Genomic DNA, 13,370 nt, shown 5'->3' on the forward strand with positions numbered 1-13,370 from the left:
AAGTACAAAATTGTGGTAATTTAGCCCCCACCAGAGCGACGACGGCGACGGCAGCGATGGCAGCGCTGCTCCGCTTGCTGCCTACGAGGAGAGGAGAAGAGGGACGACAGAAAGGGAGAAAGAGGAAAAGAGAAGGAGAAAAATCTCAGAAGAATAAGAAAGAGAGTGCAAGCAACAGACAAGGAGAAAACTGCAAAGGGAATGGAGAGAGAAAGATATAGAAGGAATGGTAAAGAGAAGGGCGGAAGCAAAACGGGGGACTTTTGCTTGTGAAACGCCGCGCTAGCGCAAGACAATTATAGTTCAATATAGCTGACGTTAATAGCAATAGCTGAGGCGATTACCATTTCGCACGCTCGGTACTCTTCGTCTTTACATTTCTGTTTAACCCGGAAAAGATATAAGATTTCTATAAAATCCACCTTTTTTGCGTTGATGTATAACAATTGCATAACAATTAATCAGTCGAATTAATCAGTCAAATTGTTAAACGTTACATAACAATACTAAAGATGCGTTTGCTGAACGAACTCGTATCTCTATGAAAAAAAAATTTTTTTTTAAGAAATTGTATATCTCAAGTGGATGATTAAAACAATAAAAAACAGGTAGACCCGAATTTAATCCTTTTTTTCGGTTTTTAATCTTAAAAACTATTTAACTTAATATTGCCGAATAAGTTACATTTGATTGCTTTTTTTTAGAGGAAGAACATACCTGAATTTCGACGCAATCCATCGATAATAGTTGCGATCGGTATTCAAAACTCGAAAATCGGATGCGGCCGGCGCGGAGAGGACTTTTCGAACCGCTCTGCATTTCACGGGCACTGTTACTCTTGGCTCGCGTCGCTGCTCGTGTGAACCCGGGCGATGCTTAAGCCACCGAGAAGGGGTATACTATGAAATTAGTATAATCACGATCAAAATTACTCGCGCCGGGCAACGCTGAACCACCAACCGCCGTTCAAATAACCCACCCCGTCGTCACCAATCGGGACTCGCGAGTCGGCGGCCATTTTGCGTGGTGCCCCATGCGCATCGGCAGCTACGAATTACCGCAAAAGTGGATAATTTCTGGTCGCGGGGTACGCGCCATCCACTGTGTACCCCGTTCTATGCTCGATCCAGTTCCGAAACCTGCATGCGGAAGAACTACGATGGAGTTTAGCGGACGAGAGGAATCGATCCCGATACGAATAACCGCGATAAATTAACAACCGCACGCGAAATAGCTATGCTCTATGTCATTTTCTTAGGGAGTGATTACGATAAAGGAAAAGTAGGAGCATTTGCTTGAATATCTGATAAGGGAATGCACGCGCAGAAGAAAAGGGAGCGAACAAACATAGGGGTTTGTTGGAAGAAGTAATGGAAGGGAGGAGGGTGGAGGGAGATAAACATATTACAACTTATTACAGAATTACAAGACGCAAAAAGCAGGCAGAGCAAAGAATAGCTAATAAAACAAAAGTAGCATTTTTTTGCGAAGAGATAAAAAAAAACACGTAAAAGTTTCAAGCTATTCCCCAAATTATTACTATTATTTAACATTGAATTATTAACTCGCATTGATAGAACCTAATAATAATTATTGTGCGTAATAATATTTCTATTTTTCACACTTGTAAAAATTGCATTTCGAAAGAAATTGTGCAACTGTATCTAGTAGGAAAGTTTGATTGTTCTATATAATAGAAAGAAATTAATTTTTTAAGACTGTACATGCGATAGCGAAAAAAGCGTACGCTACTTAAAGTTCCGAATACATAATGCATTACTCGAATCTAGTTATAAACCAAATAATACATTGATCACATCAAGAAACAGCGGTTCTTCGCACGCAGAGTCTTTTGTCATGGACGCGCAAAAAGTACCATCAGCGATAAATTCCTTCGCTTTTCTCGTTCATGTCAATCATCGCTTTAGGCGCGTCGCTTTTGTGCTTATACGTATATATGCAAGTATATCTTGACCTAACGAAGAAACATCTCACGCGATCTGAACTTGTAGATCGCACTCGCGATGTCGCTCACCCGGCTTTGCCGCCGCAAGGCTGCCAGCTCCCGTTCGCGGCACCATGTAATTATAACAGCGAAATGTTTAGGCTGCTCTCATACGTCGTTGAAGAAACGCCTCTTCATGTGCAAGACGTAGTAGAAATTCCAGCAACAGGAAAGAGGAAATGAGAATTATTATTTAAAGCTTCAGAGGTCGAGTAATGATATTTTTATTCTCCTCTTAATTTTGGAGCAAGAAAAATTAATAGCTATTGTCTAGCATTATTTCGCAGAGATATAAAATCACATTAATAAACTTTAACGACTTTTCGTGGAATATCTTGATATCAACGTAAAAATTTCTTTCCTTTAAAATCGATTGGATTTTAATGATTTTGATAATTTATGCGAATGAAATTTATACGAACGACTACCTCGCGAGCGTAAAGATGAAAGTTTATTCAGCACCAGTGACGTCGGCATACCTCATCATAATCTAATTGGCGACATTTGATAAATTGTGTGTGCATACACACGCGCAATTACGCCGGTGTGCATAGGACTTAATGCGGCCCAACCAGCCGGGGCCCGAAAAGAGAGCGCCATGTTACGTTTCGTTACGTTGCCCCGTTGATTATAGTTCGTTAATTATCGGTGGCCGCGGCCAACCGAAATTAGAGGATTCGAGATCGTCACTCTTCGGTTCGCGCGTATTACGCCAGAATAAAAATAAAAGCACGAAGGAATCGGGGTCCCCTTTCCATCTTCCTTTTGCATCGCGTATCGAAAGAAAAAAATATCATTTGGTTCAAACATGGTTTGCCCATACGAGTAAGAGGGGTGGTTAATGCAGATTTACGTTTCGCGATACGATTAAACATTACGACGAGATTAAATTGATGCAAGACAGTAGAATAATTATATACGTGTTAACACACGCGTATATTACACGTGGAATATTAAAAGAATATGAAAAAAATATGAAGGTAATTAAATCACTCTAATTTTCTTGATATCTGCTACGCTATTATTTCCTTTTCTCGAAGATTTCTCCTATGTGTCTTTCACTTACAAAGACGTTACTTTATGCTACAAAAGACTCTTGCTTACCCCATCTGCATTGCAAAGGAGAGGCGAGGAAGAAAGAATGCGGCCGACAGAAAGAAGGGCGTAGTGCGGGAGATTCCTTCCGCCGTTTTTCGAGGCGTATCCTATCTGCTACACCCGGGGCACGAATACGAATTAGGACCGGAGTCGCAGCGGGATCGGTCGATTTCGAGTATGCTGGCGCCTTGGGCAACGGTAAGTTTGCTGCAGTGGGTCTAGCCACTGCTCTACCCTCTGTAATTATACCGTGTACAACCCACCGCCGGCTTTACTCTTTCTCCGAGAGCGTCACTCCTCTCCCTTCGTTCCCCGTACATTTCTGTTCCTCGACGATGTTCCTCTTGTTGTTTCAACGTGCGTCTCGCCGGCCGTGGTCCCGCCGGGGGCGAAGGTTGCGCTCGAGCAGCCGTCTTCGAGTACCTCTTTTGCCATCTTCCTCGAATCCTCGACGACTCCTGTCGATCTTCTTGTCTATCCTTTTTAAATGATTGTCCGACGTTGGTAGCCGAATATTTGACAAAGAAAATAATCCGCGGCTCATGTTGTGCAAAGATATTCTAAAGTCACTCATTCGCATTTTGTGAGAGCAAAAATACTTGTATTACACAATGTTATTCTTTATGATTTTAATCGTATATAAAATGCGACATATTTATCTCTCATTATTTATTAAAACATAAATCACGTCGCTATAAATTTGTTCTATAAGAGCCTCAACAAAATAAAATCAGCTCTATCGATTGCAACAGACGATAAGTCGGTGCGCGTTCAACCTTTCGCTCTTACATTATTCCTGAGGCATAAAGATCAAGTTATCGTTGTTGCTCTCTTATCGTCGAATCGAGATTAATTTTACTCGATGTAATTAGCGCCGAGAAATTATTGTAAGTAACGCGCGCCCTTGATTTACGGGATCGGGGACTCTCAGTTCCGCGCTGCCTCGCTTCGCTTTTCTGATCCCGAGATTTCGCAATCTTGTATCTACTGCATTACGCAAAATCGTGCGAGCAATTATCTCACGCACACGCATGTCGACGCGTAGATAGGCAGATACCCTCCATCCATTGCGCCGACCATCGTCGCGGTCGATCTTCAACGAGCAGCAGCGCATCATCTGCATCTCGGTCGCCCCGGGGTGCTTAGTGCCGTGTTGTGGATATTCGAGAGAGGATAATTGGTTCGGGAGCGCCATTTCGTTCGCGCGATCACCGCGATATGTATCCCGATACGTATCTAGCAGCGGCGCTATGGCGATTCCACGAGCCGATTTAATATTCGTGAAAAACGCTTAGCGGACGAAGAACGAGTGCGTAGTCCCCTCAGCTGTCTTCGTTTTTTCATCGGCTTATTTATTCTACAAATTATCGAGTCGGCTCTCTGCGTGCGTTGTATCACCGCGTATAATCACGGAAATGAAAAGAAAGAAAATGAGAGACTGAATATACGCCGTATGACAGCGCGTATTTGCATTTGTTTATCACTTGTTAAATTTCTTTTTATACAAATATATTGATTATTATCATTTAGTTATTTTACAGCTAAAAAATATACAATAATCGAAATAATTTTATTATATATGTATATGTATGTAAGTATCCGGACAATCGACAAATCCGGATTAGAATATGCCAGTAGAATAGGCCCGAATATAATCAGACTATAGCAATTTAAGCTCTTTGATCGATATTTTTTGTATTGTAAATGATAAGATTGATTTTTCTAGCAACATCGAGTTGTTTATAAACACCAAGATTTTGATAAATAAAATCATCTGATTTTTTCCTTTATTTATTTTACAAAAAAGCTTATCTCGCAAAAACATCGACGTAAAAGTCAATAATGTCAGTTCGATCCGATGTTTCAAGCCGAATTATGTACATCGCTTGATTTATAACCAGAGTCTACAGTAGTCTTGATAAATTGCAGTAATCTCAGTTAAATGCTCTGTAACTCATATCATAGATATCATCGATAAACGTAACGCTGGTTTCGGAGTTTGCGTACAGATGATCCGCATACAATGCTTATCAAACAATAAATTGTTGCGAAAATGTGTTATTGTGATTATTCCTGTATTATAATTTATTTGTTAAAGAATTCTATTTATTTCTCAAAATATTTTATTTTTCTACAAACACATTTGGAGCACAAACAGATCAATATTTCGTGAAATTCAATTATTTTTATGATTTAATTATGAATATAGTTTTCGATTATCATCAGAAAGGGAATTTCGATTTTTTGATGATTCAATTGCAAAATTTTTTATGAAGTTACATGCTAATTTTAATTCTTATTTAAAAATTCAAAAATTTATATGCTTTTTTGCTCGCAAATGATGCATGGATTAGCTGCTAGAAGGGTTCGAGACAAGATTAATGAATAACAATGTATGAAACATACATATGCATGTGTAGTAGCGCGAACTATTGCACCGTCTTCGTTCTCCATTTGGTGTACATATTTGCTGGGGCACAGAGATTTATGCTTTATTACGCAACGACGCGTGTAGAGACAACGTTCCATAACGTATATAATCGTTCACTAATGAACTAACGCTATTCGAGACACCCGATAAGAAGATAACGCGCGCAATGTCTGCCAACGCCATGAAATATTGCCCGTTAACACGAATATAACGGTGAATTAAAGAATTAACGAGGCTTTCTCTCATCCTCCACAAATCCGTTTCTCGTCGACGTTTACTCTTCCCATTATATTCCTTTTTATCTAGATATTTGTCGTGTATCAAAGTCTGTGTATATAAAATGTACTTGCGGACTTTGAATACTATTCCCTGCAACGAGTTTTTTAATTAACCGTAATTTAGCGGCAAATGTTTCCTCGGCTCATAGATTTTAATTTTCTTGCACGTGTACAGAAAAACGGTGGCGATTCTCCCTGCGGTATCATTATTTATCTATACATCTGGGATATTTTTAAATATATTGTCCCTTCAGTAATTAATTAATTAACCGTTTGATAATTATACGAATTAAACGTAATATTACTGATGTTGTGTCACGCAAATGCAACGTCTCGAACTTTACGATAATAAAAAACATCCTGTCTAATTAAAAAATTATTTTGTCGTCATTATTATAATTACATCTCGCTTAATTAATTAATCAGTTATTTGCGTAAGTTTTCTTTTTAGCAGAAAACATCCACTAATTTAATTTTAGATAATGTACATTATGGCTAGCAAATATAAAAGATGACGAATGTGCATGTCAAACAAATAATACTAATCTTTTTTGTTTGCTATTGTGTTTACATTGTCTTTCGAATATAAATCCATAAGTTTCATTATTAAAAGTTATTTTATTAATAAATTTGACAGTATACAATGTTCCATGTTCTCAAGCTGTCATTGTATCTTCTCATACAGCTGATGCTGTTACTCGTTCTTTGCAAACGTTCTTTTCTTTACAATCATCGATTTACAAAGGAATACACGCAATTGTAAAGATACATGCGTATAGAATCATTCGTAAGGAGAAACAGACCGCGATTATCGGTTCGATATTATTCGTATATTATGCAAATACGGCATCTGCCACGTTTTCGACCAGAAGCTCGCGTGTGCGACCGTTCGGAGTGTTAAAATCGAGCGTGAGGCCGATCTTTGTGGGTTAACCGATATTACTACCGCACCATGCAATGCACCAGTCTTCCATATTTGCATGTTGATTCGGCGAGAGCCGTAGCTTCGATCAGATCTTATTGGCGAGAGTCCGTCGAATATTGGAAATTATGCGATAAAATGAGCGCCCTTTAATTACTTTAAATATAATAACAACAAATTAGCGATAAAGTAACGCACTCTTATGAGGAAATAATTTCGAGTTGGTGTAATTTATTTAAGACTCATTAAGGCAATTTATTCATGGTTTAGAGAGCCTACGAAGTACGCTCATTTATATCTATTCCATTCGCGTATAATACCGTAGTTAGAGCCAAGATATATGACAACGCAACATTAACTATACACTTTTTTCCCGCAAACATTCCTAACAATATTTCACCGACATCAATATCTGTCCATACTACTGTTGTTGCAACCACCGGGGGAACGGTAATTTATTAGCTTCTTCCCATTCGCTGGAAAGTTCTCCTCTTGATTGCGGTGTGCCTGAAAGGTGCGAAGGTAATCCACTTTATTCGTCACACCTCGCCAGCCAGGCCGGGCATTGATTTCGCATTAGTGCGACCAGAGCACATCGCGTCCATTCCTGTCCTCCTTCTCTTCCTCATCGTCGATGCCGATGTGTATACATCGCGCACGTGTACGTTCACGTGCTGTCGCCGCGACTCCATTCGTACAAAGGGAGCGAAGCTTGACGCGGCCAGGTTGCGGCACGCAACGTCGAGGGCGGCGGCGACCGCAATATTAGATTAATGGCGGATGTACTTCACTTTCGGAGGGCGCCCATCATGGAATCTTCACGGAAATTAAGCTCCTCGAATATGCCGTCGATTACTACATTTCGTAAATTCGAATTCGATATTTTACTTCAATCTTTATAGCCAAAGTTTCAAAAAGAAAGTTTTCAGCGTCACCGTTGCCGATACAGCGAATCGATAACGCGAGTCCTTGATATGAATGACAATTGTGCATTGTAATTTTAAGGAAATGCATCGCGAGAATTAGTATATTTTTATAAATATTTAAAAATGATCAGTTAGTTTTTTCATAATAAGGATATATTTAAAGAAATTAATAAGATGTTTATTAATGTATTGATTTATATATAGCAAATTTGGTTGGATGCACTAATGCACACTGGTGTACTTAAAAGCGCTATCATATTTACAATATACAAATTTACAATAGCATAAATAATTAAAATAATAATAAGATAATAATAAGATAATTAATATTACGAATTATTATTTTATGATTATTATTATATTTAATATGAATAGCGATATAATAATAACTTGCAAAATTAATTTACTGTTTTACTTATGCAATTATAAAATTGTACAATGTATCCAACCAAATTCACTATTAAAAAATTAAATATATCTATCTGTTATATTATATGCAAAAAAAGAGATTTATATCTCTTATCTTGTAAGTATAAATCAAGAATAATCAAATCCTCATATAAATATAAATTTATTGCCTCTCTCTTTCTTTCTCTTTCTCTCCCTTTTTCTCTCTGCTAAATACAATTAACCGCTCGAAAAATTTCAAAACTCGTAAATCAGACTTGCGCCTCTACCCACGCGAGTCGCGTTCTCGTATGTAAATCTGTGTGACAAGCATCTGAACCAGTTTCTATCTCCGATCGCAACAGCGTGCCGGGCCAGATCGCTGCGTGACAACAACGACGACGACGACGACGAAGTCGCGGCAACGTAAACCAACGTGGAAAAAACGATGCGAAGAGTTATAGCCATCCATGTAACGGAAGAAGAAGGAACACGACGCGTCTCTCTGCTTGAACAAGCGGCAGCGACAGCGATGGCCCCGAGGGCCCCGGGAACGTGGTGGAGGAGAGCGGAATGAGAGAGATCCCCGACTGCGATCGCGATAAGATGCAGCGGCGTTGTCGGTTGACAAAGGGTTGTAGGAACGCCTACTCAGATCGGACGCACAACCGCTTGCGGGGGCGTCCATATTAAAATCGGCCACCCGTCTCTCCTTCCCTCTCCTCATCCCTGTTATCCCCCATCGTGCCCCACCATCGACCGGTCCCGCGATCTTGTTTATTACCCCCGCGCCGTGGTTACACGCTATAGTTGCCAGAAAACGCGGCAACCCTTTCCCAACGTATGTTGCAAGCGTTACAGCTGACTCAAAGCATGATGTTTAGACTCGCCGCACTTTTACCGATTTGCATTTTTAGCGAATTGATATAATATTTATTATTAATATTAACTATAGCTAATGTTTACGAATGTTTTCTTAGGTTTATTAAAAAACTGCGAGATCTATGTATGACAATAATATATTATCATATTATTGTAAATTTGATGTGTGTAATTATGTCTTTCTTCATTAAAAAAAAGAGATATAAAAATATTATAAAAATATATCTTTTCATTCTCTAAAATTGTATGTATAAATACATATGCATATTTGATTAATCTAAGCAATAGATTCTTTATTCTTTTTAATTATGATGACATGAGTCATACATATAGACATTTAAAATATAAATTTCAGGAGAATATAATAAAGAATATATTTTTCTTATATTAAAATCTAATCATTATATATTTTTTATGTACATATCTGATGCAATATGGATCCTATCTTGCGTACACGCGCAATACTTCTTCCGCAAGGATTTATTAATTTATTAATTATGTAAATAAGAAGATGCATGCAGACCCTGATTTATCAGTGCCAAAAATCGCGTCAATTTGAAAATATGACTCATGCTGTACTCTAGAATCAATCTACTCAACCAGTTCTCAAATTTCAGCAAATTCCTACCTATTCAGCAAACGATAAATATCAAGTCACAATTTATTTATATATTTATTATTTATTATATTTTTATATTATTATATTTTATTATATTTTTATATTATTATTTACAATATTGCAATAAGATATATATAAATTATTAAATATTCACATGTAATTCACATTATATATGCAATGTGGATATTTATAAAAAGAGAGTCAAGAATGATATCAAACATTATACATCAATCTTGATTATACAGCTTGATTATATTTTTTTAAAAGCAATATACAATTTTGCGATTTTAAATTGTAATCTTACGTTTTAACAAAGGAAAGTAACTTTCTAATAAATTATATAGTGATTATTCTACTATATAAAATACTATAATTTAACAATCCACAACTCTATTGATTCTAATAGTCCTATCGATTCTAACTGTCCTACACTAATCTTAACAACCCTACCGATCCTAACAATCTTAATCGTTCTAGGTTTAATCGCTCTTGCTGGTTATGTCAGAGGGAATCTGCGATTATTCAAGATTTGGAAATGTGCCCTCAAGGATTTTACAACATATTACTAATTAAAATTAAAATTAAATGAATACAGAAGAAATTTTAATTCCTTATCAATTAATTATTATAATCAATTATTTATTTTATTTAATAAAGAACGCGCTAATAATTTTATTAATATTATATATAACAATTTATTTTTTTATAATTGATGCTGAGTTTGTAGCCCATCCGTTTATGTAGTATAGCATATCAGAAACTTTGCTTTGACTGATAAAAGTTATCAATCAATTAAAATATATAATAAAATATATAATAGATATAAAAAGATTATATAAAAAGATTAGCGGATAAATAAATAAGTATAAAATACAGTGAAAAATGCAAAAATGAATGTTTAATTAATTTTATTGTAAGTTTAACATAAATTTTATTATAAATGTTATTATGCATATATACATATTATAAAAATTTTAATTAATCAATTTTGATTGATGACAGCATTATATTAGTTAAAGCAAAGTTATATTAAAACGATATGCAACAATGGTTGTTTACACTTCGATACACAACAATAATCATTAATACGACTATAAACGAGCATAAAATTATGCTCAAGCATCAAAATGCGAAAATAAACAACTTGTAACGAAAGGAGTTTTTCTCCTTCATTAACTTTTGATAGAGAGATCAAACTTTTTGGCTAAAAGTAAAATTAAAAGCCAAATAAAACACGGACGAGATCAGTGAAAGTTTAACTGATCCGACTAATTATTCTAAACAAGATAGATGACCAAAATATTGATCAAAAATAAATGATATCTATAAACGAAAAATACATATGTATTTCTATGTGCAATAGCACGTAATAAAATAAAATAAACGGGTAAAATATACGATAATATTTGAAAACTAAACAGAGACGCGAAAAATAAGTGGCGACAAAGAAAAACCGGTTCGTGTGTAATTTGAATTTTAATTAGTAATATGTTGTATTATATATATTGAAAAAAAAACTTAAAAGTTATGTAATTTGTTTTAGCCCATCCATTTTAAGATAACGGACCTACAATCTACAATCTCTACATCTACAAACTTCACAAATCCGTTACCTTAAAATTAAATAAGTGCGTTTCACTCACCGACACTGGTGCGCAACAGCGGAGTTGTCGATATTGAAGCTACGTTGTCTATAACATACAAAAATAAAATTCAAATTATAACAGCGCTTAAAATGATTAATATTATATTTCATTATATTTCATTATATTCAATTATTATTGTACGCACCGAAAATTTTATATTCAATACATCCAATAATAAACAAATATGGAATAATTTTATGAATTCTAAAAAAACTATTTTTTAAATAGAAACTTTTATAGGATTTATATAAAATCTTTTTATTTTAAATATCTCTTGTTTAAATCATTCAAATAAACGAACCAAATTTAATGTGTGCGCGATTTACATTATAATAATTAATAAATAATAATACTCACCATCAGGTTGTTCCGCCGGTGCAGGATGCCTCTCCTAGGCCTGCTCCTCCTCTCAAGAATAAGAAAATTTCAAGAATCCTCCAGAAATCAAGGTTGTTGCGTCGATCTATAACATAAATAAAATATCTAAATTGTAATAGCGTCCAAAATAATTAATATTTAAAAAATTTATTATTGTACGTATTGAATTTTATATTCCATGCAAATAATAATTCCACGCATATAAACAGATTAATAAAATAATTCTATAAATTTTGGAAAAAGAATATTATTATTAATACTTCTCTAATAACTTTATAAAAGCTTATATTTTTACAAGAATATAGCTTTTATTTAGAAATCTTTTTCTCCAATTCTCATTATTTTAACACATTTATAAATCTTTAACTGTGAAGTTAATTAATTATACGAGCTTTTCGCTACCACTAATTGTCCATGAATATGAATGATTGCAAAGAACATCACACAAAGCGTCTCGATCAGCGTAATTAAATATCAAGAATGTGTACTATTCGATTTGTTATAATTATAATCCTATAGTATTGCCTTCTATTATACATATATATTTCATTTTTTATAACATATAATTGCACATAGAATATTTTACTACTTACATTTCTAATTAATTATTAATAAACAGTATATCTGATATGCTTTATAATTAATTTATTATTTATTACTTATAAAATAGCTGTTATTGAATATTCTTAATTGCGATAAATTAGGTTTTTTCTTTTTATTGGAGATAAAAGTCACACACAAACGAATTAAATGCAAATGCAATCAATTAATAATTTTACAGATATATTCTGTATTAAGTAAAGTGTGCAAAATAATTCATTTTGTAAATTAATTAATTCTGCGTAATAAATTTTCTTATTTATGGTCTGGACAAATATTATAATATTGCAAATTGCATAATTACCGAAAAAATTTTTTAAATGGAAACTTTTAAAAAATATGAAGACAATAAAAAAGAAATTTTAATTTTCACATATAAGATATCTAAATAATTATATTGTGAAATACTTTATTATATAGATATATATATTTTTTAAATATTTTAAAATAAAATTTGAAATATACATGTATATACATATTATACCCTATATTATACGATAACAGAATAAATTATTATGAAGAAATGAAAAAAGAACGAATAACATGTCTATTTTAAAAATAATGTAAATAATGAATAATTTATAAATTACTCACAATATGCTCTTATTGCTCCGTATGTTGCTTGATGCTTTTCTAAAGCTTTTCCTTTCTTGTTCATCCTTTGTTGTTTCCTTGTGGCAACTCACTAGCGAAAACACGATTAATTATGATTAAACGTAACAATCTCAAGAGACATTTTACACGACACTACTAATTATGAAACAATCACATCACAGATACACGCTTTATTATATTGTAAAAGAGAAACTCGAAAAACGATTCATTTGACACGAGGGCAAAATCATAAGTTACTTACTATAACAATGTTATCATTACTGTTGATATAATATATTAATATGAATCATACGTTAATAAAATCGAGAGATTAAAATGTGATATTGCAATTCTTTAATTAATAATTAATTTATGCTTGCATTTAAAAAAATTAAAGTATTAGACAAGATATATTTTTGACTGTAAGAGATTATTAGAGAAATAATTTTTATCTGATAATCGAAAGATTATGAAATGATATTTTATATGATCTCTCTCGATATGTAGCGATAATGAATAATCATATTTTGATTCAACGTCATAGTACAATTTTATATCGTTTATCGAGAGAAAATTGTACTATGACGTTAAATCTTAATATATA

General features: G+C 34.2%; 1 long non-coding RNA gene across 3 annotated transcripts in view; it reads right to left on the reverse strand.

The window, feature by feature from the left end:
• Positions 1-13,370, reverse strand: part of LOC145971152 (uncharacterized) — a 33,581-nt gene that overhangs the window by 19,042 nt on the left and 1,169 nt on the right. For all 3 annotated transcript variants that reach the window (XR_014438781.1, XR_014438782.1, XR_014438783.1), the window contains exons 2-4: positions 12,767-12,857; positions 11,552-11,657; positions 11,192-11,239 (exon numbers count right to left, since the gene is read on the reverse strand). This is a non-coding gene — a long non-coding RNA (uncharacterized LOC145971152). The remainder of the gene's footprint in view (positions 1-11,191; positions 11,240-11,551; positions 11,658-12,766; positions 12,858-13,370) is intronic.

The sequence above is a fragment of the Camponotus vicinus genome, unplaced genomic scaffold (assembly GCF_025532165.1).
Source record: "Camponotus vicinus isolate PSW18456_S1 unplaced genomic scaffold, iyCamVici1.0 SCAF_4, whole genome shotgun sequence".
Classification (NCBI taxonomy): domain Eukaryota; kingdom Metazoa; phylum Arthropoda; class Insecta; order Hymenoptera; family Formicidae; genus Camponotus; species Camponotus vicinus.